Raw genomic sequence first — 24983 nt, forward strand, 5'->3', positions numbered from 1 at the left:
CCTTCGGCTCAGGTCATGATCCTGGAGTCCCGGGATCGAGTCCCGCATCGGGCTCCCTGCTCAGTGGAGAGCCTGCTTCTGCCTCTCTCTCTGCCTGCCTCTCTGCCTACTTGTGCTTTCTCTCTGTGTGTCAAATAAATAAATAAAATCTTTAAAAAAAAAAAATTGCATTCTGTAATTCTGTGGTTCCTTCTCTAGAACATTCTCAAAAATGACAAAATTATAGAAATGGAGAACAGTTTAGTGGTTGCAAATGGTTAAGGAGGGGTAGAGGCAAGAAGAAGTGGCCATGACTATAAAGGGGAAACATGGGGGATCTTTTAGGGTGATGGAAATGCCTGTATTTTTTTTAAAGATTTTATTTATTTATTTGTCAGAGAGAGATAGAGAGCACAAGCAGGGGGAGGGGTGGGCAGAGGGAGAAGCAGGCTCCCCGCTGAGCAAGAAGCCCAATGAGGGACTCGTTCCCAGGACCCTGGGATCATGACCTGAGCCAAAGGCAGACACGTAACTGACTGAGCCACCCAGGTGTTCCGGAAATGTCTGTATTTTGACTATCAAGGTCAATATCCTTGTTGTGATCTTGTACTATAGTTTTGCAAGATGTTACCACTGGAAGAAGCTGGGTAAAGGGTATGCAGGATCTCTAGGTATTATTTCTTACAACTCTGTGAATCTACAATGATCTCCAAATTAAAAGTTTCATTAGAATAAAAAGGACAGAGGGCGCCTGGGTGGCTCAGTCGTTAAGCGGCTGCCTTTGGCTCAGGTCATGTTCCCAGAGTCCTGGGATTGAGTCCCACATCGGGATCCCTGCTCAACGGGAAGCCTGCTTCTCCCTCTCCCACTCCCCCTGCTTGTGTTCCTACTCTCGCTGTCTCTGTCTCTGTCAAATAAATAAATAAAATCTTAAAAGAAAAAAAAAGAGAATAAAAAGGACAGAGATGAGATGGTCCCCAGAAAACAGGCAGACATGGGCCTGTGTGCTGTGCTACTCGGGGCTGCATCAAAGGCCTTGTATCCAGCAGGGAGCCCAGAATACTCAGCAACCAAGTGACACCAGGGTGGCAAGAATGAGGGCCATGGGGGTCCCCAACAGCCTGAGCCTCCTCTCAGCCCCTGATGGCACATTCTCCCCCTGTCCCATTGGCAGCCCTGAGAGGAAGGGGAAGAGAGGACCCAGGATGTCAGGGGCTCTCCCCAGTCAGCTCTGGGCCACTGGGCAGCGCCAGACTCCAGCAGCCGACCTCAGTGCCAGGCACACGTGGATCAACCCCGCCCATGGGCAGGATGGAAGAGTGACACCGTCTCTTCCCAGGTGAGATCTGGAGTCGGTGTCCATCAGCAAGCAGCAAATGAGTAGGCACGGCTTGCTCAGGGCTGTTCCTCCCAGAGCTAATGGCCTGTTTAGCTCAGTGTCCATAACAAGAGCAGCTTTCTCCAATTAAGTAACCACAGGCAGGGGTTTTTGTTTTGTTTTCTTTTTTTTTTTTTTTTTGCAAACCCTAGCACTTCGCCTAGTAACAAAAGGTAAACATAACATGATTTATTACTTGATGAGATCCAAGAAATGCCATATTAATGGCCTCTAGTGAGGACACACAGCTATCAGATGTAAACAAGCCATCAGATTGAGGGTACTGAGAGATTGGAGGGAGGCCTGGTCTAGAAGAGCTACTGTCTGCATGAGAGCACCAGCCACACAGGCATGCAAACACAGGCGTCGATGAGGGGAAAACAGTAATGACTTACAGAGACAAGAAGAATCCAGTCCAAGTGGATGTTCTGTCTTAAGGAAGGCCAACAAGCCCAGTGGGCTGTCTCTCTCTTTGCTCTAAACAGCATCAACACTGAACCTCAATAACACTGTTCCCAGGCGCCTGGGTGGCTAGGCTCAGTCATTGGGCGCCTGCCTTCGGCTCAGGTCATGATCCCAGGGTCCTGGGATCGAGCCCCGCATCGGGCTCCCTGCTCAGCGGGAAACCTGCTTCTTCTCCCTCTCCCACTCCCCCTGCTTGTGTTCCCTCTCTCGCTGTGTCTCTCTCTCTGTCAAATAAATAAATAAAATCTTTAAAAAAAATAAATAACACTGTTCCCGTCAGTCTTCTTTCTCTTCCTACAAGTTGCTCAACTGCCCACCTCAGGGCCCCTGCACTTGCTGTTTGTCCAGTCTGAGGGCTCTGCCCCCAGATCTGGGAAGATTCCCAGTTATCTGCTGGGTCTCAACACACGTGCTTCCTCCTGGGAAGGGCCCTACCTGACAACTCCCTCCAAGTTGGCTTCCTGCCCCCACTTCCACCCACAGTCCCTACGGCATCTCCCCACTTGTGTCCTTCATAGCACTTACCTTCAGGAAGTGTCTTGTTTACTAGTGTATTATCCCCACCAAAGCAGCAGCCCCACAAAGATAGGAAGCTCAGCTGTCTTCTCCCCATTACCTGACACAGAAAGTTTCAATAAATACCCATTGAAAGAATCTGTAAAACTACCTCTTTTCCTGTGGCAGCTTTAATTCTGGGTTAATTCTGCTCAGGAAAGGTTGTAGTCACAATAAAGGCCCCTTTCAAGGGGCTTTGCTACCCATGGGAGACTCAAAAGAGCGAAGAGCCTCTACCTTTTTAGAAATCCCTTTGGTAGGAGCTTCTGTGGGTAAGTCTGACAAGTTGAGTCGGCTGGCTGAGACCGAGCTCAGGGCCCCCAGGGCTGTATATCCTACACTTCTAAGTCTATTCTATCTGCCCTCCATCTCTGCCCACCACACTGGGCTTGGGCACTGTCTCTTCTCTGGTCTTCTCTCCTGCCCTGGGCTATCTATGGGACAGCATCAGCATTTTCTAAGAACAGAAGACCTGGTAATTCTAAAGCCTCTCCCTCAATTTCAGATGCGGTCTTTTGAAATGACTTCTAAATGAGAAGGACAGAGCCTTGCTCACAAGTCAGAAGACCCAGATGCTAGCCCCGTTCTGCCAATAACTCTCCCTATGACCTTGGCGGAGGCCCGTCCCATCCCTGGAGTCTCTGGAAAGGACACATGACCTCTCAGCTGCCATCTTAGCCAGGCAAGTTCCATCCTGCCCAGGATTCTTGTGGGGTTGAGGGAGAGAGAGAGAGATTCATTATGATAAATGCTATGGACTGAATATTTGCATCCCCCCAACTCCTGTGTTGAAACCTAATCCCCAAGGTGAAGAGAATAGGAAGGGGAGACTTTGGGAGGTGAACAGATCATGTGAGTGGAACCCTGATGAATGGCATTAGTGCCCTTAAAAAAGAGACCCCAGAGAGCTCCCTTGCCTCTTCTACCTTGTGAGGATACAGCAAAGCAGTCCCTCACCAGACACCAACTCTGCCAACACCTTGATCACAGACTTCCCAACCCCGAGAACTGTGCGAAATGAATTTCTGTTGTTTGTAAGCTACTCGTCTATGGTGTTTTGTTATAGCGGCCTAGAGGAACTAAGACAGTAAGCCTCCTTAGGCCCAGTGACCATCCTAGGGGCTTCAGACCAAACTCTGCTCTGGAAGAAAGGTCCTCCCGTGAGGAGCTGGATGGTATAAAGGCTCCCCCACCTGGAGGCAGGCAGCCTCTGACCGTTGAGAGCTATTAGAGTTCTGGCAGCTACTTCAGCATCCTGGGCCTCAGTTTCCCCATCTGTAGCTGAAGACAACAACAGCAACAGCACCTGATGGGATTGAATAAAGCCATGACGTGAGACTACAGTGCCTGGTACAGGGTAAGCACTCAATAATGGCAGCCCTGAGTAAGATGGCGAGGAGGATGATGATGGAGGAGTTGAAGAGGGAGACGAATTCACACTGAAGACAAGCAGCAATAGGAATGATCTCTGGTTGTACTGTTGAGAGACAAAAGTATGTGTGCAAGGAGTCTGGGCCTGAGTCTCCTTCAACAATGAAGCAAGGAGAAGAGCTCCCGTCCTGGAACAGTCATGTGCCTGCCCCAAGGAAGCATTTTCCTGCCAGATACTTCTAGACTTCATAACACTAAGAGATTGCACAAATGACCCCCATACTTGTTTCCCAGCTAATGTGACGTGATGGCCATTCAGGGGGATGGTCAGTAAATTCCAGAAGGCACAACTGAGTGAGCCTTTAAAAACAATACCTAGAAAGACTGTGGTAATGGGAGGCAAGACTTAGGAAATAAGGGGGAAAAACAGAATACAGAATTGTGTTGCAATTACAGCTGCTTAGAAACATGTCTGCTCACAGGCAGGCTGGAGAAGCAAAGATGAACAACAGTTGATTTGCCTGAGTGACAGGACTGGGAGTGATTAAAGCAACATTTCTGCTCTGGCGGTTACACTGTGGTCTCTTGTCATTTTTTAAGTAAAAGGAGCGAGTGAGGAATTGCACAGGAGTGTATGCACTTGGGGGTCCCTGGCTCTGATGACCCCTTCATTCATTCTCCCTCCCTGATACTCAGTCACTCCCACTTGCTACCAATCGAAATGGCTCCGGCCAACAGGGCCTGTTGAAGAGGGATTTTTGCAGATTTACAGTAGCTCAAAGAATAGCAAATTGATTAGCCAATGAGAAAAAACATTGTTGGGCTTTGTTATCAAGGTTTGCAGCACGATGGAGAGTTCAAAGAGTTTAAGGGCAGAGGGGGTAAGACATGAAAACATGTGTTTGCAAGGAGCCTTGTGAAGGAGGGAAAGCTTTGAGCCCTCAGCTGGAGCCCACTGGGCCCAGCTACTTCATTAGCCAGAGGACACCTAGCCAGGCAGGCCTCTCTGAAGAGTAGAAGATGTTGTGTAGTGAGCAAAGCGGTCACCTGGGGACCTGTGCTCTGGCCTTCAGGGGCAGCCTGGGTGGAGAGATGCGGTACCCGTAAATAATCACTCCTGTTGGAAACAATAGAAATGACCCCCATCATTGTCCCGATGGTCAGGGGGTCTTAGAGAATGATGTCCTGGAATGCCAGCCTTGTTCTCCCTTCTTCCCATCCGGGGTCCAGCCAGGCTGTCCCTCAGCTCAGCTGGGATGGGGTAAGGCTCTCCCCTCCTTCAGCCTCTCCCAGGCAGAGTCCATGAACAGTAATGCTGCATCTCTCCAGGTGAGGAAACCGAGTCTTCAAGAAACAAGTAACTTGTTCAAGGTCAAAGTCACGCATCCCTGTAAGTGATGGGGTGTGATTCAAATCTACATCCTGTTCCTGCCTGTTTCCCATAATGAAAAAACATGGAGGGGCAGCCAAGTGCCTGGAAAGAGGAAGGAAAGAGAAACTGCAGGCAAAATTCCCTCTGCGCTCACACACCCACCCCAGGTTCCTCAGACAGCAGGTTTACGAGGTCAAACTGCCCAGAAGGTACCAGCTGCTGCTAACAGCATGAGAAACATGGGGACAGGAAGCACGGAACTTTGGGAGGATGGACCAGCAGACAGAGCCAGATGGCCTGACCCAGTGCTGTTTTCGTGGAGGGCAAACACAAAGGAGCAACGTTAGAGATGCAGAGGACAGAAGAGAACAAAGAAGTCCTGATCCCTGGTTGTTCAATCCGCACTTTGCACACAGACTCAGAAGAAGATACTTGACTCTAAACTTTTGCTCTGCCCTGGGCCTTCTGAATTGCTGACAGCGAAGGCAAAACCACAAGGCACCATTTGCCATGAGCGTGGGATCCAGAGCCGTGTGGACTGAACCCTGCTCAGGGATGCTCTGGAGCCAGCTTGCAGAAGCCGCACATACCTGGGCTGAATGCCCGCTCTGCTGCTCACCGCTGGTTTTCAGCAACACGCTGTCACCACAGTCCATCTAATAATCATCGAAGAGCGATTTCAGGGTCTCACAGCCGCATCTTCCTTGGGCTGCGTCCAGGTGAATGTTCCCAGAGCTTTGGCGTCATCCCTGTCAGCGAGCGAGGCTATCCGAGGCCTGCAGTGGACGCACAGTTCTTCTTGGCGTCCTTCTCTCCCTTTCCCTGACCCACACCCTGTTAGAAGTCTCTTCCTCCTACAGGAACTTGTTTTTTCCCTCTTGCCTCCTACATTTGGTTCTGGAGAGCAGAGATTTGCTCAGATTATCTAGCTGAGGGCTTGCAACCAGCTTCAGCTGTGAAATCCTTCCCACGAGTAACTTTAGGTGGCCCCCAACATGCAATCCCGTGGACGTGGAACAATGCTGGTTAAAATGGGGATGGCAGCGCAGAGCCCTCTAGCCAGGCTCCCCTCCGCTCCTGGCCCCTCAGAACATCCCTTTCTCTGAGCAGCATCTTCACGTGCATATGCCCAAGAATGCGAGGATAGTGCAGCAGGTCAGGGTCGGAGGGAGGGCCAGAACCCCGGCTTCTTGACACCAGCCAGAGGCTTCCACCACACCCACCGCCTAAAATAGTCTCCCTTCCCTACACCACCCTGCTTCACTCCCCATGTTGGTTGGTGTGAGTCCAGCAGTTTCTAGGCCTGGAATGTTTTTCTCCTTTTTTGACCCTGGCATCTCTGTGCAGTGGGTTGTGGGAGACAATCAGGTGAGCAAGATCTGCCACGATTGTGTGGGGGGCTGGGCTAAGCAGTGGCTTCAGGGTTTCTGGAACCGTCTAGGGACATCAAACCATTCTGAGGAATCCACTGTCATTTAGTACCAGCCACAGCAAATATTGGGCTCACAAGGACCACTGGTTCCCATGAAGAGCCACCTTACTATTCCGTCAATGTGTTCTCAGCCACACAAGGCTCCAGGGTCATAGGAGGGGTCGTGCAGCTTAGGCGAAGGACACAGAAGTGGGTGTCAGGGGGGCTGACTCTGCTGCCAGCCTTGGGTGTCTCTGGACATGTCACCCTCTCTGGGATCCGAGTACCCGTCTCTCAAGGGGATCATAATCCCCACCTTCCTTGCCTCACTGGGGTATGGTGTGTGAAAGGCCCTGCAGATTGTGACACGCCAATAGAAGGCCAACAGTCATTTTGTGTGGAGCTCAGCTCGGGAGTCAGACAGCACTGGGTTGGGGTGTGAACACGGCCAGCTGTGGGACCTCGGGCACTTCCAGACCAACAGAGACTTTCAGGCTTGCTTTAAAACCTGCCAGCCAGGCCCTGGCAACAGAACGGTGAACAAGCGATGTAGATCTTTTCCCTGGGCCCAGGCAGCTGCCCACCTCAGTCCGCTGGGACCCAAGAAATGGGGCCCGTCTGTAAGGGATGGGTCTGGGTCATGCGACCCAACTCCAGGTCAGGGAGGGTCCCAGGGCAGAGTGCCCCCACCCCATATGAAGGAGCTCAGCTGCTAAAACGAGAACCCACAGAGCCTGTTCTCAGTCCTCCTCAATGAGAGAGGTGATGCCCTCAGCCTTTGGCCAGGCCCAGCGGTGGAAGCCACCATGCTCTCCCTTCTTTCTCCCCAGTCCTGCCCCTCCCACTCCCACACCCCCTGCCACATTCCTGAGCAGGTCTAGGCATTTCCCTCATAGAGCTTCTTCATGTTCTCAGATCCCTCTTCATGTAGCAACCTGAGCACCTTCCCTTCCAACCCCTGCTGCTCCTTTGAAGGGGTATCCCCAGGGGGAACATGGGGAGCATCATCTCCCGTCCCCCATTGACTCTCCCCACCCTTTCCCTTGGGGCTCTACAGGGAGGGATAGAAGCCAGGTTTCCATTCTTCCTGCCTTTCCTGCATGCCTGCTCAGCATCCCCTGCCCCCTGCCCACCCCCTAGGACACTGGGACACGCCTATACTTGCTGCCTCTGGTACACAGTGGGCTCATTTACCTGTCTTTTAAGTCAATTTGACTGAGTTTGACAAAGAGACAATGGGTCCTAAGAAAATCCCAAAGGTGTAATAAATCCTAAATCTGTAAAATGAAAACATAGGCTCTTTAATTTATTTTGTTTACATTTCTATTTTCAAAGTTAGCTATTTTTAAGTTAGCTTTTTAAAATTTATTTATTTTTTAAGATTTTATTTATTTATTTGACAGAGAAAGACACAGCGAGAGAGGGAACACAAGCAGGGGGAGTAGAAGAGGGAGAAGCAGGCTTCCCGCAGAGCAGGGAGCCCGATGCGGGACTCGATCCCAGGACCCTGGGATCATGACCTGAGCCGAAGGCAGACGCTTAACGACTGAGCCACCCAGGTGCCCCAAGTTAGCTATTTTTTAAATTAAACATTGTATTTTGAGATAATTGTAGATTTGCATGCAGTTTGAAGTAATACAGAGAGATCCTGTGGGCCCTTCACCTAGCTTCTTTCCTCAACGGTAACACTCTGTGAGACATAGTACAATATCACAGCCAGGATGTGGACATTGATGTAATTCACCAAGCACTGTCAGACATCCCTCATTTTACATGTACTCAGGTGTGTGTTTAGTTCAATCCAGTTTGATCACATGTGAGGATTCATCTATCCACCACCACAGTCAAAATACAGAAACATTTCAAAGCCACAGGATCCCTCTTGACGCCCTTTTATAACCACACTCATCTCCCTCCAACCACCGCCCCCCCGCCCTGTCTTTGGCAACTACTAACCTCTTCTCCATTTCTGACATTTTATTATTTCAAAATGTGACATAAAGGGAATCGTACAGTATGTAACCGTTTGGGATTGGCTTTTGTCACATGGCATAATTCTCTGGAGAGTCATTCAAGTTGTGTGTATACCAATAGTTCGTTCCTTTTTTGCTAAGTCCTATTCCAAGGCTACCCTGAGAAGGAGGCAGATAGTGAGCTCTCCGATACAAGGGTGACATCGAAGCAGAAGCTGGCTAGCTATTGCTCAGGGATACAATACAGAGCGAATTTCTCAATAAGAGTGATATACACCTAACAGGACAAAGCTTGGTTCTTAGGAGGCAACAAGTCTTAGCTGTTACAGTGGCTGTGGCCTCCCAAAGGGCCATCGTACATAAACAGATATATGGTATTTCTGTGGTACTGAAATTTCATAGGTGGAAAATGTCTAAATAGGCTGAGAGACAACACAATTGATCCTTTGCTGCCTGGAGCTTGGGGTGACTGGTCGCAAAGGCCACTCTTTCTAGTCCACAGCTTTCAACAACCCAAATCCCACATTCATAATTTAAGGTTTCAGACCCCCAAACTGCCCCTTATTAACCTTTTGCAGAGATAGAGCTGGGGACTGCGTTCCTAGCACATTATCAGGAAACACTCATTGGACAAGGACAGGATCCCTCTTATAGATGCCTGGAAGTTCTTGAAGAAGAAACAAAGCCAATCAGCTACCACGAGAGATGTTGACGATGCAAATACTCCTGTGGAAGCAGCAGACTCATGCACACTAAGGTGGAAACAAACAAAAACCAATGGGATCAGAGAATGGCCCCTCTGAGGAATTTTATCTCCCCTCTGTGGCAGCACAGGAGATTCTGGGGGACCTCAGGTCAGCAATAGGCTCACCTTCTTCAAACCCACTACCTACTTGCTGGCCCATGGAAAGGTGTGCATCGAAAATCCAACTGTCTAAGCCAATACACCAGCCATGGGTACGGTGGAAGGGTTGCGGGTCCGAGCAGCTCTCATCCAGTTTTCTCAGGGACATGGTCAGTCCTGCTTCTCCCCTGCTGAAGATCCTGATGGATGTCCCGGAGCTGGGGACCAGCTAAGATTGAGGTTCACCTTTCCCTGTAGGTGAGCATTCTTTTTCAAGGTGGAAACACACCACCGGGTCCAAGCTACATGCACCAAAAAACCTTGGAACAGACTCTTGGAAACTGTGTATCAGGGTCACTGGCATAGTTATTAGTGCTAGGAATCAAAGAGTAAATCTCAACAAGAATCACCTGTTCCAAGTAAAAGGCAGGAACTACAAAGCGGGAGCCTCACGGCCCAGGGAAACAAGACTATACCACGGCAAGGGCACAAGAACCTGGGTTTAGCCCCAGAAAGCCATGCATGCCCTGGTCAAGCTGGATCTTCCAGCTTTGTAATCCTGGGCCGCAGCTTTAATGAGACATTAATGTACCTAATTACAGGTACAAGCGGTTCCAAGAGAGAAGAGGCTGTTATCCAACTTGCAAGTTCTCTTTCAGGAGGCATTAGCACAGAATGGATGGATTAGTAATTTAAGAAATTTGTTTTTTCCTACAAGTGCACTTTTATGCCAACGCTCCTAGGTCCAAACCTTTCATCTACTCCCTGGGGCTTTGGAGAGAGTCCTGAGAGGTGAAGTCATTTCTGGCCAGTTCCAGCCTCCCAGGATCCACCTGGGTAGCAGCCCCCACAGTAGCTAGAGTGTCTGTGCCAGCCCATGGAGGGACAATGGCTCAGGCCATGCCGAGGTGACAGAGAAGCGTTTGAAAAAGCGATTGAGGTTGATGGAGCCATCCCCAGGCACATCCACCACCTCACTGGGCTCTCAGGAAGGGTTGTGCTACCCTAGCTGGAGTGGGCGCCCCAGGCCAAACTTCGGGAACTTGGACACAACCCTGACCCTCCTCTTTTCCGACACAGTGACTCACACAGTTCACACAGAAAAGTGCCCATTCCGGACTGGAAACCACCGCCTGGTAGAGGAACCACTATAAAGGCTGGATCTGTGGCCACATTCTAGTGGCCGCACCACGGCTATTTCTTTCAGATGTGGCCCAGCTGCTCAGCCCTCACCTCCCATCTGCCCTGCTGAAGGAGCCTCTATGCAGCCTCCAGGCCTCCTGACTCTTAGCTCTCCAACTGGGCCCCTGGGGACGCCACCTCATACTTTCCCGAACCACGAGTCAGACTAACTCCTGTTCGGTGACTCCCTTTGTCGACAGGGTGAAGCTCAGACTCCTTAGCCTGCCCCTTCACTCCCCACCACGCCAGGCCTGAGCCCAGAGCACTGTGTGGTCTGCAGGTCCCCTTTGCACCGATCCTTCCACTGCACTGTGCAGGGCCACGGGGACCCCCCACCCATCCTTCGAGCCACCTGCCTTCCCCTAGCTAATTAAACCCGAGAAGTGGTTAAAAGGGTTCTTGCAATCAACAGCGTGTGACCTGGAGCAATCACGTGGCCATTTTGTGTTCCTTTTGTTTCGTCTGTAGAATGGGGATCATAACAGGACCTTCCTATTGCCTAGTTTGGGGTGGGAAATCAAAGGACTGAATGCAGGTCAAGTGTTGAGAAGCATGCCTGGTGTGAGAAGTGCTCATAGAGCTCCAGCCGTCACGAGTGGTATGACCCCTGCCCGGGGGCTTTTTGCAGCCAGGGCACCTAAGCCAAAGCGTGCAGGAGAAGACAATACACCATCCCCATTGGGCTTGGCTTCCACTGCAAGCCAGAAATGGTGGGCAGACTTGCAGCCTGCTGACAAGCTGAGCAATTGCAAAACAGCACAAGGCTATGGGCCTCCAACTGTGGAAAATGGCAGAAAGAGACATCTGCCTTCCTGGCTCCTTCTTGGACCAGGTATCCCTCTTGTAAAGCCCAGGACAGGGCCTGGATGAATCTGTGGAACAGCAAAGGTCTCATCTGCTTCCGTCCTTTGCAGTGATCCCTAAGGGAGGCTGGGCACATTCCTGTGGTCTGGGGTTCAACACTCAGATCCCCCTGTTCCCCTGATTACTTATTCTGCCATGGGTCTCACGGCAGGGTCCTGTGAGCATTTCGGTGAATAAGCGCCTCTTTACACTCAGGTGGATGGCCAGAACCCAGCACCCTTGGGGAGGGGGTTCCTGGGTAGATGATTTCAAGTTAACAAGCTTCACAACCAGAAACTGTTCTCAATAAGCTTCATCAGCACTCCTGTCCTACCCTTCCTCCCCCGCACCCAAGTCTTAGGGGAGGGGGCGTGGTAAGCAGCCGGTGTTTCCATCCCCTGGAACAGCTCCCTGCAGGATTTCCCACCACCAGCCACCGGGGCTCCAAGGGGGGGCCCCCCGAGGCCATAGGGCTGTGACAGTGTGCCAGGATGGAGACTTGGGTGGGCTGTGCAGGGTGCCCCCACCCAGAGCAGGTCATTTCACCCAGAGCTTTGCTTTAGAACTTGCAAGCAGCCTCCATAACCACAACAGTGGGACCACACAAATCTCCTGCAACAGAGCATGAAAAACAGCCTGCAGTCACCTGGAGATGGGAGGCCAGTGGAATTTCAGTTCTGACACTTAGGAAATAAACCGGAACAAGTTCCGACTTATTTGAGCCTTAGTTTCCTCATGTGCAAGATGGAAATAACGCTTGCTGTCCTGTCTCCCTCAGGGGCCTCTATGTTTATTCATGTGCTCAGCTAGTTAAGCTGCAGCCAAATGCCAGGCCTGAGCAGGGGTGCTCAGGGGAAGCCTGCCGGTCCCTGGGGCCTCCAGGAACCCAGTCTAGCTGCTCTGATAACCATACAAGTCCCTATTTGTGAAAAAGCTATGTGAAAGTGTGAAATGCCAAACCACTGGCATCATTCACATGGAACGTCTTGCATTAAAGGTTATTATCTGCTGAAAAGGGCAAAATGTATATTAGGTTAGTGCTCTTCAGGCTTTAACGTGCACTAGGATCACCTGGGGATTTTGTCAAAACGGAGACTCTGATTCAAGGGTCTGGGGTGGGCCTGAGACTCTGCATTTCTTGTAAGCTCTCAATCTACTGGGCTGGGGGTCACACTGCACACAGCAAGGTGTTAGGTTAATGCTGAGTGATTACAGTTCATTAAACATAAGATATAACTTGGCTTATCAGATGGGCTAGTTGCAGGATTTGGTGGGAGGGGAACATAGGATGGATAAGTTTTGATAGGAATGGTCGGCACTGGGCAAGTTCCAGAATGCAGGGCCTCTCTGAGTGGTGGCCACTGAGGATGGTCTACGCATCTATAGAGCAAAGTGAGATGCAGGGACATTTGAGGGAGGTGAGGTCTGGAGGAAGAGACAGGTGAGCACACTTCATGGGCTCCTCAGGGGTGTCCAGAACGCTCTGCAGAACGACAGGTTGCCCCTGGTGCAAGGGGTTGTCGTGGTTTGGGCACAGGTCTTGGGCAGCTTCTTCCGGGGCATCCTCTTTACGCTACAAGTGTTCAGTGGGAGGAAGCTGGTCTTTCAGTGGGTCTCAGTTGAGACTGGATTCCAGGGTAACCTGACTTAAGCCAGAAAATATCCTTAGGGCAAAGCATCAGCTCATGGAGCCTGCGCCAGGGAATGCTGTCAGACCTCAGGAGGAGTGGGATGGGGGCTGGCCTCTTGCTCAGGCCCTCTCTCTCTCTTGTCTTTGTTCCTTTCTGTGTTCCCCAAAGTGCCTACTGTAGGGCTGCAGAAGGGGCCCAAGGAAGTCAACAGAAAGAGAGGAGATAAGTACATACCGTGTCATAAATTTGACCTTGCAAGCAGTCTCCCACTTAGACACATATGCTTTACAATAAGAATGGAGTTGGGGCACCTGGAAAATCCTGTTCTTCACTCGATGAACTCTTTCCTCCAAAAATAAAGCCCATAAACTTGTTCAACGCTGGAATTTTCCCTCTGAAGAAAGTACCTCGTCTGGCAGTTGACTTAAGCAGTTATTTGCAGCCTATAATTTTCACAAAAACAGTAGGGTGTGCCTGGCGGGAGATGTTTTCTACAATCCCATGGAAAGAAAACAATGAGAAAACTTTGGAACAAAGGACGCCTCTGATTCCATCCGAAAATCGGCAACTCAGGCTCAAGGCCAACAAAGACGTGGAAAGTTTTGGAGCAGACTCGAAAGGAGTCGGGAGTGCTGTGCTTCAGGGGGTGCCGGAGAAGAGCTGGCAGGATTCTGGGTGGGATGAGGCGGCGGGGGATGCCAGGGGCAGGGGCGCCAGGAAGAGATGGCTGCAACAGTTCAAGTGACAAAGCTCGAGGCCCACGGAGGCAGCAGCAGTGGAGGCTGGGAAGAGGGATCCGGGTAGAAGCCTGCACAGGGAGAACCAACAGGGCGCAGCCGTGCATAAACTGTACAGAAGGGGGTTCCAGGAGATCAGGGCAGTCTCGAGGTAGCAACTCCAAGCGACTGAAGAATATGGTCCAGGCAATGAGGAGAGGGCACAAAGGGTGGAGAGACTTGCACGTGCTGGGGAGAGTTCTGCGCAGTCTGTAGCAATGTGGAAGTATGCCTGTTTCTCCTGTCCAGGCAGCTCCCCTAAGTTCCTGGGCCCACAGGAAAGGAGGGGATTGAAGTGAACCAAGAGGACTGGTGAGAGAATGGAAATGGTGGGGTCTCTGCTTCTTGGGGACACTCCTTGAGGCCCTTAGTGCTGACGCTTTCCTTCCTTCCTCCCAAATGGCAGCTCACAGGGCCTTCCTGAGAACTTCCTGACCACAGAGTCCATTCATGCCTACACGTGAGGCCGAAAGTAGCTGGAGAGGCAGGGTCCTGGAGAGGCTGCTGCAATTCTCCCACAGGCTGGGGACACCAATATCCACACAGAGCTGAGTATCGTCAGCTCTAGGCGAGCCTCATCTCTGCCACCTTGGTTCCCCCTGGAGTGAAGAGTAGGAGGGGACACAGGACAACGAAAAGACCTTGACATGGAGAGCTGTCCACAGGAAAAGCATCTGCATGGGTGGTTCAGTGGTAGAATTCTCGCCTGCCACAGGAAAAGCATCTGCAATGCAGAACGTGTACCCTGTGCCTTCCAAGTTGAAGTTCTTCTCTGTCCAGGTCTTCTCACTGCTGCTCCGTGTCTGAGACAACAGCAGTGACATGGAAGCTCTCCAGAGCCTCAGAGGAGCTGCTCTGGACTAAAACCGACCACCTCCTTGAACGGTCCCCAGGCTTCTCAAAGTGTTTGCTCACTATGACTGTATTAGCCAGGGTTGGCTAATGCTAGGTGCTGGAACAGCAATATCTCAAAACTCAATGGCTTAACACCGAGCTTTATTTCTCCCTCACAGAAAGTCCACAGTGGACTCCTCGTCAGCCAGCTCTCCTCCGGCAGGAACCCAAGCATTCTGGCTTCTTCCACTGTGTGGCTCCACCATCTCCGAGCCGGTCACATTTTATGACCAGGCCTCTAAGTGGCATGTAACCACTTAGATTTCTAAATCAAAGCATGCCGAAGATTCCTCCAAACTTGGCAAAAAAAAAAAAAAAAAAATCCATCCAACTTCTTTCACATGTTGAAATAATAGGAAAGAACTTAATATTTCTTTGTGTAGAAAAGGTCCCTTTGAGGAGGAAATGAAACTTGCCATGATGGAAACGACCTCTCCTTCTCAACCTACACCAGTGAGACTGGATTCTCGCTGAGTTTCTAAACTCCCGGATGAAGGACAGCGTCAGAAAAGCCATGTGGACAGCACCTTCATGCCAGGATTAGCCATAACGCAGCACCCCTCCACTGAGCCACTCCTCTCTGCCAGGCCCTATCCTGAGCACACGAGGTGTGTCACTTCTTTGTGTCAGCACATCGTGCTACGTATCCATGAATATACCCACTTGACAGGAGCAAACTGAGCACGAGGGAAGCTAGCTAGCTTGCATCAAGGTTACACAATGGTCACATGCAGTCCTAGGACATGATTCTAGGACAGTCTGGCTCCAAGACCCGCACCCGTTCCTCGGCATACGCCTGCCTTTCTCAGTTATCAGTACAAGACAAAAGCAGAACCAGCAAGGAGACAACAGTGGCTTTAGACACCTCGCACCTTTTCGTGCGGTCCAGGGCAAATGGTAAATACTAGCATGTTGGAGCCATCCCTGCCCTTTGGTAATCATTTCTTCTCTGGATTCCCAATGCTGGTAATTTGAGGCTATGATTCCCATTTCCTGCATTAGCTAGGAGGATGCACAGATAGCAAAACTGTGCAAAACCCAGCTGCCCCTTGCAGCAGGAGGTAGCAATTACCTTGGACTCTGCCTGCAGCCCTCTGCATTTATCGGCTCCAGCTGAGGCAACCGCATACCCTGGATCTCACAGTGAACAGGGACTTTGTGCTGGGGCACTGGAACCCACTCACAGCTGTACATCCTGGCCAGTTGTGCATATCTCTTCCCAGCTCTGTGTTCAATGTCATCACATTAGAAGCTCTCAGTTGGCCATGGGGGAGTATTTACACCACAGAAATTGGTAAATGCCTCAAATCAGGACTTTTTTTAAAATGCAGGGATCCAGTTGATAGTGTTCTTGAGAACGGGGTGTGTTGGGGGAGGGAGCCCATGTGCAGGTGAGAAATTTGCAGTAAGGTGGGAAATTGCAGGAAGAACAGCCAGTGCAAAGCGGGCACTTACAACGTGCCTGGCACTGTGCCACGCTCTTGAGCTATTATCTTTTCTAACCCATAGGAAACATATTAGGTGCATATTACCATCACCTTCATTTAAACCACCCTTTAGCCACCTCACTGTACCTCTCGGCATAGTAGTGCCTCTGAAATATGGCCCAGGTCCCCCTGCTTCAAAAGCACCCTGGCTGGTTTATTAAAATGCAGATTCCAAGGCACTGTCCCTTCTGTGCTGAGTCATGATGTTTGGGGGAGGGTAGCCAGGACTCTGGATTTGAATCAAGCTCTCTGGGGATCCTTCTGCTCCACTACAAGTTGCAAATGAGGACTGAGGAGTTAAAAACTGGCCTCCAACTGCGGCCTTCTCATAGCTTACCACATAATTTACTGGGAAACCTGGCCAGAGAGTCGGTCTAGGACTTGGGTGGGGTTTGAGGCCTTGGCCCAAGAGCCCAGGGCTGGGGAGTCCAAACGCTATTCCAACTCCTTCCCCAGAAGCCAGTGAGTTTCCCAGCTTGGCAGGCGGCGGGGCCCCAGGGGTGGGGCACTTGGAGCAGTTGGTGGGGTCCTCTCTTTTACTGTCATGAAAGGAGTAGTGGGTTGAGTTCTCACTTGTACAACAATTTCAGTATGTGGGGCAAAATCTGTTTTGTATTATTTTCTTCTCAAAATAGACTTTCGCACATTTTATCATAATAAAATCACCTTGGTAGGACAGTCCTGCAACCTAAATGACAACACTCTCCAGTGAAATGGCACTTGACCAACCTGAAACAAAGCAAACATCGTATTTTAGATTGGAAGGGAAGGGGGCTGGTGCACAGGCCCACTTGGCCATAGTTGTGACCAGGGCCAGCCCAGTTCTCAAAGGCCATGCTGGCCCACCCACCCCACTGGCCTTCAGAGCCTGCAGGCCCTCTCACTCTCCCTCTCTTGTGTGTCTTTCCACCAGAAGTCATTAGGGATGATTCAGGAGGCACTTGGGCTCTCCCTGGCCCCAGCTCAGGTCTGGACTGGCGCACAGCAAACAGCCCTCCTGTTGCCCGTAGCCACTCCCTATAGGGCACCAAGCCCGGAGAACGGAAGCAGTAGTGCCACAAACCAGCTGTGGCCATGTGGCCCTGTGACGGCATGGCCATCTCTGCCTGGCTGGGGCAGGGCCTGACACCCACCATTGCAGTACAGAATCTGGATGAAAGCACACCCAGGACCAAGCAAATCTCATCGACACCTCTATGGGACTACACTGAGCAGATCCCTCCTGAGAGCTAGTGCTGACCCGAGAGAGACAGCAGGAGGACTCAGGGTTCTCGGGGGAGGGAGAGAAGGAAAACACTTGCGGGGAAGTATTTCTAAGCTCTCTACACAAAAGGAGGGCCCGTGGATTTGCCTCAGAATAACCCTTGCGGGGGATGGGGGTGGGGTGTGTGTGGAGAATACTGGAAAAAAATGGGCCAAGAGTTGATCGTTGTTGCAGCTGGGTGATGTGTGATGGGTATGGATTATACTTTTCTCTCTACTTTTGCAGATGTTTGGGAGTTTCTGTAATAAAAAGTTAAAAATCGAAAAAGGGACCCTCGGATATAATTTATACTCCTTTGCACAGCTCCTGCTGCCTGGGAGGCTGGAGGGTCCATGTCCCAATGGCACGGAGCCAGCAGGGAAAGGATGTCACAGCTGTCCCAACTCCCAGGCCCCACCATCTTTCTGCACGTTCAGCCCGAGGCACAGAGGCCTCAACTGCCTGCACCCATCCATCGTCACTCAGCGCATACTTACCATCCTCCTACCAGGAAGCCTGCTCCAAACCAGGCACCAGAGCCCAGCAATCAACAAGACAGACACGATGCCTGCCTTCATGAGCTCAGTGCTACCTGGGGGAGGCCAACAATAAACGTAAATGAACACTTGAGGTCATTTCAGACTGATACAAGCTATGGGACAAGAAACCAGGATGTTAGGAAAGACAGGCTGCTTTAGCTGTGGGGGTCATGGAAGGCCTCTCTGAAGAGGTCACACTGGAGTAGGAACCTGAGTGAAGGGAAGCAATGAACCATGAGGGCTTCTTGGGAGTGCTCCAGTAGCGGGAACAGCAAGGGCAAAGGCCCTGAGGCAGGGCATGCTTGGGAGTATATGAGAAACCACAAGGAGGCCACAATGGCTGAAGTGCAGCAAGCAGGAGAGAAGGGCAGACACTGTGATTAGGGGATGGGCCAGGCAGGGGATATCACACAGGACCTCGAAGGCCTGGTAGGAGAGAGAGGAATGCCACCAACACTCTGGTCTGCAGTGAGAAGAGACAGAGGGAGCCAGAGTGGTGACCAGGGGATCAGATCACAGGCTGTAGCTGCTTCAGAATCCATCACACTTTTTACTTCTCCCATGAAACCTTTCCTGAAGCCAAAAGAGCCTGTTGCCCTTACCTACCACTGCCCTGTAGTGTCCCCTCAGCTCTTTCATGACCCTTGTCATGCGTGCCTGTCCTATATGGGGAGGGGAGACATGGCCAGACATCAGCAGCTTGAGAGAAGGGACTGAGCCCCTTACACCTCTCATCCTCCTGGGAGCTCTCTCTCCTTCAAGTCTTATCCCAATGGCACCTTCTGGATATTCAGTGCCCTTCCTCCAGTGTACCTGCTACTACCAGCACTTGCTTCCCCTGGAGCACTGGTCTTGACACACTGGGATAGTCTGTGCTTATCCAGCTCCTTACAAATCGGAAGCCTCTCCGTAAGAAGAGCAACGCACTGACGACAGCTGATCAATACTGCATATTTGTTATGTGCCAGGCCCTATGCTAAGTGCATCTTATGCTCCCTTTGATCCTTTGAGGTAGGTAATATTGTTAACCCAACTCACAGATGGGGGAACTGAGGCTAGGAGAATGTGAGTGTCTTGTCCAACCTCACACACTAGTGACTAGCAGAGCCAAGATGTGGACTAAGGTTTGTCCGAGTACAGAGGTCCTGCTCTTGGTCTATTGTACTCCTCTATCCCCAAGCCCAGGAGAGAGAAGATCTGAATTGCCTTTGGCGCCCCCAGTGCCTGGCAGAAGTCACCAGGGGCCCAGGAGGTCCATGACACACATCCCACCCCCCCCCCGCCCCGCCTGCCCAGCCCAGGGCTAGGTCCTACCCTGGGGAAGCAGCCAGCAGAAAGGCCCTATTTACTCAGGTGCCAGGTGTACTAGGCGGGGGGTGGGGGGCTGGGGGGGATGTCTGGGTTTAGAGGCAGAGTACCTTCTCACAGACATGAGGCCCTCTTTGAAAATAAAGGGCTGGACTGGTGGCCAGATGGGCAGCCAGGAAGAAAAGGCTGAGTTCAAAGAAAGCAGTTACGGGGTGAGTGACTTCTGAGAACAAAGATGGGACGCGGCGGCCACACACACCCGTCTGTGCTCCAGCCAGGCCAGCTCCCCCTCGGTGCAGCTGGGACCTGAGACTCGGCTGTGGGACCAGCCAACCTCAGGAGGTGTTGCCATCCCAATGCCCTGTGAAGGCCTAGCTCCATCTCCCGGGAACAAAAACCCAGCCAACTCTCTTCTGAGTGGATGGGCTCAGAGGGGCTAAGTAACTTACTCAAACTCACACTGCAAGTAGGCACCAGAGACCAGATACAAACTAGAACGATGACCCCAGCCCGCTTTATGTCTAGGCAGTGTTGTCATATCCTGTGTTGAGCAGTAAATGACCCGAGTACACAGCCTAGCCTGGACTGGGATCTGCTGGGCACATGGCCCATGCTTTGTCATTGTTGCCATCATCATCATTGTTTCATCTTCAAAGCTAACAGGCATGGAATATTTACTGTGTGCCGATTGCCTTGCATGGATTACCTGGTTCCTCACGATGACTCATGGGATAAGCATTAATATTCCCACTTCATGGTTGAAGAAACCCGAAGTTCTCAGAAGCTACAGAACACGGCCAAGGCTTCCACCGCCAGATGGTGGAGCCAGCCTGAAACGTGAGCGTTTCCTTCGTGTGGGGACCCTCGCGAAGACAGCTACTCGCCCTGCAGGGGCTGCTCTCTGAGTCAGATCCAGAAAATGCAGGCCCTAAGCTGGATATGGGAGCTCTGAATGGGGGGCTAAAGGGGGGTGGTCCAGGCCTGAGGGCCTGAGCACAGACCTGCAGGGATTCCAGAGGGGTTCCAGAGCCTGGCTGGGGTGGTCAGGGCCCACGAGACACCGACAGTCCCTCCCAGAGCCAGGTCAAGTCCCCTCAGACAAGAGTGTTCCTGGCACCAGCCCCCCACCCCCCACCCCAGCTCCTCTTCAGCCATCCTGGCCATGCCTGCCCACATCAAAGCCTACTCTTAGTCAAACTCCCAGCCCCAACAACTGAGTGGCAGTCAGGAACAGCACTGGGTTTGCATCGTCAACCCAGACTCACACTGCAGTCTGCCTGACACCAGAAAACTATCTAGACATATGGAAACTGCCAGAAAACTCAGTTACGAGCATAGCTTTGCCATCACACAGTACTGGGTTTGAATCTTGAGTCTGCCATTTATTAGCCCTGTTATGTTGTGCAGTTATTGAACTTCTCTGTCCCTCAGTTTCCTTATCTATAAAATGAGGCTAATAATAATACCGGCCTGAAAGAGTTAATACATGACATAATGTACATAAAGTTCTTCACATACCTCCCAGAACTTAGTAAATAAACAGAGAAACAAAAAGTAGCTCATTTTGATCCAACTTGACCTTTAAATGTGTCCCTTAAAGTAAATGGCCAAATAGCAGTGACCTGAAAGTCAGAAGTCCTGAGTCACAATTTAGCCAAATAATTACACATCTCTGGGTCTGTTTTTCTCTTTAAAATGGGGATATTGCCCACATCCTGCTCAATGTTTGACAAAAGAATCTATGTTGCTCATGCATGAGGATCTTTGGAAAACCTGAAGCCTAAGCGAAGATGAGTTAGAAGTTGCCTGCCCTCTAAATAGCTAATCCAGGGGCGCCTGGGTGGCTCAGATGGTTAAGTGTCTGCCTTCGGCTCAGGTCATGATCCCGGGGTCCTGGGATGGGGCCCTGTGTTGGGCTCCCGGCTCAGCGGGGAGTCTTCTTCTCCCTCTCCCTCTGTTGTTCCCCTTGCTTGTGCTCTCTCTCTCTCTCTCTCTGTCTCAAATGAATAAATAAAATTGTAAAAAATAAATAAATAAATAGCTAATCCAGAATCTACCAGCTCTAATCAAGGGCAGGCTTGGGGCTGGGGTCTGATGTCACTGCGAAGCTGAGTGGGTTAAGAAAACCACCTTTTTTCCCCTCCTGATTTGCCACCAACATACATATTCAGAGGATGTGCTCTCCAGCAACCGCGCCCCGCCCCCCCCAAGCGTGGCGGCCTCCCCCACTCCCGGACCTCTGTGTCTGAAGCAGAGGTTGCTCTCCTGAGCCTCCCCAGCCCAGAGCAGTGCACAAGCCCACCACTGGAACCCGGGCCTTCTGCAGGACTTTGAGCCAGGTCCAAAGTGGACGTGACAACCGTAACACTAACTGAATGCTGCCAATGGATACGGATATTTGCCGCATCTCAGGATGGAAATCTTTGTGGGAGCATGAGCCTGCTATAAACACCAAAACACTGAGTCTGGCATTGTATGCTGATCAGCAGGAGGGCACTCCTGGGTGCTGGGGATTGTGCGGCCACTTCCTGCCGGAGGGGAGCTGGTGCGCAGAAAGGATGCTCGTGGCCATGGCAGTGGGGATTGAGGAGGGACCCAGGGAAAAGCACAGATGTTCATTCATCAGTTATGTTCTGGGCACCCTCTCGGGCCAGACACTGGGCTGGGTGCTGGGGACGCAGCGGTGACTATGACCATTCCACCCTCATAGAGCCCTACAGTCTGGCAGAGACAGAGCTGCCAGACAGACAGACGGACACTGAGCGTGCCACAGTGTGGTGTCAGTGCCTCAGAGCAGGACGTCCAGGGTGCTTAGGGAGAGTAAAGCAGGGGGACACAGTTGGCCGGAGAGTCAAGGATGGCTTCCTGGAGGAAGGGACATTTGTTCTGAGGAGTTAGCCAGGCAGGGACGGGCGGTGGGAAAGCCTGCGGGCAGCAGAATATCAGGTGCATCACCTGACCTTGCTTTAAAAATGCCCATCCTGTTAAAACACAGTGGGCCTGGGGATGGAAACAGCTCCTCACAGAGTAAGCAAGTGTGTGGCTCATCTGTCCTCCAGCCTTGGTATCTGCAGCTGCAGAGGGTGAGAAACTGCTGCTCCTCACCCTTTGGGAACAACAGGGAGGCCTGGCTGGGCTGCCTTGCACGGTTATCTCTGAGACATTCTTGGCCCCGAGGTGGAGGCAGGCCAAAGTATCCCTGAGTAGTGATTGAAGTTCTCAGGTTTGCCTTTGGGGAAATTCTTCTGCAAAAGCTCATGTATGGTTCCCACAGAGCTGCTCCAGATTTCAGACTTGGTGTTTTTTCACATTTGAGATGAAGCAGCACAAGCCCGCACATCTGCCTCTGCTATTTTTGCCTGTGGGTCCCTGTCTGATATTAAATATTGCCATCTTGCTCGCTGCTGTGAATGGCATTTTCATAGCCTTTTCTATAATAATTAATTTCTTGATGTCCCTTTTTTCTCTCCCCAGTGCTGGTGAGAGGAGTGATGGAAACGCTCAGGTGGTTCAATCGAGAAGGCAGTTTCCTGAAAAGGGCCCTGCACGTGGCTGTTTCCAGCCTTGGGTGAGCCTGAGAGGACGCCTGTTTGGCGTTTACCAGCATTTCTCAAAGTGTGCTCCTGGAAGCCTCAGGTTCACACCATGCCAAAAGGTGTTTTAGGAGAAAGGGGTCCCGAGGTCATTTGTTTGGGAAATCGTGTGATTAAAAACTATAGAACACATTTCCTGGCTTTGGGACTTCTCAGAGCCTTTCATACGCAAATGGGCACTAGAAATCTCCCTGAGGAGAATATTGCACCCCGAGGGGCCTAGACTCTCCCTGCTGCAACAACAAGACGGTGTATTGCTTTCCCAGGGCTGTGTAACTGGGTGGCTTAAAACAACAGAAGTTTATTTTCTCTCAGTTCAGGAGGCCAGAAGTTCAAAATCAAGGTATTGGCAGCGCCAAGCTCCCTCTGAAGATTCTAGGGCAAGAATCCTTTCTCGCATCTTCCTAGCTTCTGGTGGTTGCCAGCAACCCTTGGCATTCTTTGGGTGATAGACAAATCACTCCAATCTCTGTCTCCATCTTCACATGGTCTTCTCCTTCTGCGTCTCTGGGTCTTCACGTGCCTTTTTATGAGGATTCAGTCATGGGATTTAGGGCTCACCCTAATCCAGTTTGACTCATCTTAACTTGGTTACCTCCGCAGAGATCCTATTTCCAAATAATATCACATTCATAGCTACCAGGGGTTAAGATTGGGGCATATCTTTTGGGGGGACACTAACCCTCTACAACTGGGCTAGAGAGAAAAAAAATGTTAAAGCCGGAAGCAGGGTACAGTGTGGCTCAGCACACAGGCTTTGTAGCCAGATCTAGAATTAAATTCCAGCCAGCAATGGAAGCAAGTTAGTCATTGTGGTACCTTCAGGCTCATTCTTCTCATGTAAACATCTCATAGGCCTATTGTAAGGGTCAAAGAGAAACACATAAAGCATGGAGCCCAGTGCCCAGTACACAATAGGGCTTTAAGCAGAAAAGTGACAGGGTCAGATAAGTTTTTTGAAAGAAAGTGATCACCCTGGTTTCCAGGTGGAGGATGAGTTGGCAGTGCCAGGCCTCTGTCTTGATCTTGCTGGGCCTTCTCTTGGGTGCACCTGAGCAAACACCCCATACAGCCTATCTGGCCTCAAAAAAAAAAAAAAAAAAAAAAAAAAGTATGAGGGATGCCCAGATCTGGACCATGTGAGGCTCTGCTCAGGGAACATGAACTCAGGGCTATCTGTCTGTCCCACTGTCTGTCAGCTCAGACATCATCACAAGACCTGGACCAAGCTATCAAAAGTTTTGGAATCTATTCCCTCCTCTAAATGTGAGAATGACAGTCCCTTGCTGTGTCCCTCACAGGATGACAGGAGGATTGAATAATAAAATGCACAGCAAAGAGCTTTGTAATATTCAAGTGAGTGCTCAAGATGTATGTGTGGTGGTGGGGGTGATAGGGATTATGCCCCTCAAAATACTGCTCCTAGCAGGCCACCCAGTGCCCCTGTCAGACAGTCTGACTTACTCTGATCCCAAGGTAGGTAAGAACAGGACAGAGACAATTATTAGGAAAAAGTCCCCTGAGATATGAAGGTATTGAACCTCAGCCAAAGCTATCCTCAGCCACACCACTGAGGTCTTTGATTGCCGGTGACCAGAGATGTGCAGGGAAAGCAGAGCGGGCACAGCCTGGGCTGAGTGGACCAGGGCAGGCAGCAGGGGTCTGTCACTAGGCTATCTTGATAGGGTGCCCAGTGGCCCAAACTTGGAGGCAGGTGGGCATGACTCTGCCCACCGCTGCTGGGGCTGGGGCTTAGGCTGGGGGCTGGGAGTATGGAGCACTATGGGTCTCTAGGAGACTCTGTGCAGATGATAAGGAAGGATGCCCATCACCAGATCTGCAGGTGGGACAGGGCCCAACAGAGCTGCCTGTTATGATTCAAAGGCAAGAAAGCAAGCTCCCTAAGGCCCTGTGATTTATGGGGGCCATGATGTCTCAACCTGCACCAAACCTGTCTTTAGAAACCGGAAGCCAGGGCAGGCCTGGCCCCCTGCCCCTGGGCCTCAGCACATGCAGAAGCAGCATTGACTGTGTTGTTGCTGGCAGAAGCGTCCTCCAGAGCCCCGGAGATGGGGATTCCATGCAGAGGCCCAGGTGTGCAACCAGAGCCCGAGGGAATTTCACAGGTCTCTCTCTGAC

The 24983-nt window shown here is 51.1% G+C and overlaps 1 protein-coding gene across 1 annotated transcript in view; it reads right to left on the bottom strand.

Moving 5' to 3' along the window:
* The window catches only part of TGFBI (transforming growth factor beta induced), a 220310-nt gene extending 202803 nt beyond the window's left edge, over window positions 1-17507 (bottom strand). The window contains exon 1 of the mRNA XM_081827025.1: window positions 17501-17507. The gene's annotated coding sequence lies outside the window, so the exon portion shown is untranslated. The remainder of the gene's footprint in view (window positions 1-17500) is intronic.
* Between the last annotated feature and the right edge of the window lie 7476 nt (window positions 17508-24983).

Source organism: Leptonychotes weddellii, chromosome 7 (genome assembly GCF_054177405.1).
Source record: "Leptonychotes weddellii isolate Sample4059 chromosome 7, ASM5417740v2, whole genome shotgun sequence".
NCBI classification, from domain to species: Eukaryota; Metazoa; Chordata; class Mammalia; order Carnivora; family Phocidae; genus Leptonychotes; species Leptonychotes weddellii.